This window comes from Propithecus coquereli, unplaced genomic scaffold (assembly GCF_000956105.1).
Source record: "Propithecus coquereli isolate 6110/MARCELLA unplaced genomic scaffold, Pcoq_1.0 Scaffold606, whole genome shotgun sequence".
Taxonomy (NCBI): Eukaryota; Metazoa; Chordata; class Mammalia; order Primates; family Indriidae; genus Propithecus; species Propithecus coquereli.
This window is the reverse complement of record NW_012152019.1, coordinates 385,470-386,768: the sequence shown is the minus strand read 5'-3', so window position 1 is coordinate 386,768 and position 1,299 is coordinate 385,470. Positions and strand designations below refer to the sequence as shown.

General features: G+C 39.1%; 1 protein-coding gene across 1 annotated transcript in view; it reads right to left on the bottom strand.

Annotated features, from left to right (window-relative positions):
• Positions 1 to 1,299, bottom strand: part of SLC7A4 (solute carrier family 7, member 4) — a gene marked incomplete at its 5' end in the record, with an annotated part of 6,810 nt that overhangs the window by 4,775 nt on the left and 736 nt on the right. The window lies entirely within an intron of this gene.

Here is a 1,299-nt window from a genome sequence, read left to right as displayed (position 1 = left end):
CATAGGCATCAACATATAATGGATACGCAAAGCCAAGTGTAGCTGATGAAGTAAACTGTACATTTCCAAATTGTACATTTCCTGGGATGTGGCTGGGCCAAGCGCTGGGACCTCATTGAGCCAGGCGGTTACACAGACCATCCCATGAAGATGCAGTGATGATAAAGCACCAAGAAAAAAAAAACAAAAAAACACAAGGGAACACTTTCCAACTCACTCTACAAGGCTAGGATTACCCTGACACCAAACATAACAAAGATATCACATAAAAAGAAAACCACACACCCATACCCCGCATGAATATAGATGCAGAATTCCTCAACAAAATATACTTGCCCCTTGAATGACACAGGTATGAACAGTGCAAGTCCGCTTATACCTAGATTTTTCAAACAAATGTGGATCATAATTACAGTGTTCTGGGGATGCAAAACCTGTGTATATGGGGCTGGCTTTTCATATGAACAAGTTTCACAGGGTTGACTTCGGGGCTTGAGAATGCACAGGTTTTGGTATACTCGGGGGTCCTGGAACCAATCTCCTACGTATACTGAGGGATGGCTGTACTAGCAAATCACATCCAGCAACATATAAAAAGACCCAAGTGGGATTTATCCCAGGAATGCAAGGTTTATTTAACATAAGAAAATCAATCAACGTAATACACCATACTAGTAAAATAAAGGACAAAAACCACATGATCATCTCAATGAAAAATAAAAGCACTCAACAAACTAAGAATAAAAGGAAACTTCCTGTACCCTATAAAGATATACAAACATTATGTATCTATAATAATTTTTTTTTGAGACAGGGTCTCACTCTGTCGCCTGGGCTAGAGGGCCTTGGCATCATTATAGCTCACTGCAACTTTAAACTCTGGGCTCAAGCGATCCTCCTGCCTCAGCTTCTTGAGCAGCTGTGACTCCAGGTGCATGCCACTATGTCTGGTTAATTTTTTTTTTTTGTAAAGACAGTGTCTTGCTATTGTCTTGCTGGTCTTGAACTCCTGGCCTCAAGTATCCTCCCCCGTTGGCCTCCCAAAGTGCTAGAATTACGTGTGCTAGCACACCTGACATGACATGATCTTATGTATAGAAAATCCTAAAAAATCCACAAGAAGAAAAAAAACCTGTTAGGACCAATAAACAAGTTAAGCAAAGGTACAGGATACAAGATCAATATACAAAAATCAATTATATATCTATACACTAGCAATGAACTATCCCAAAATGAAATTAAGAAAATAATTCTGCCTTTCTGCCTACATAGTATCAAAAAGAATAAGATACTTAGAAT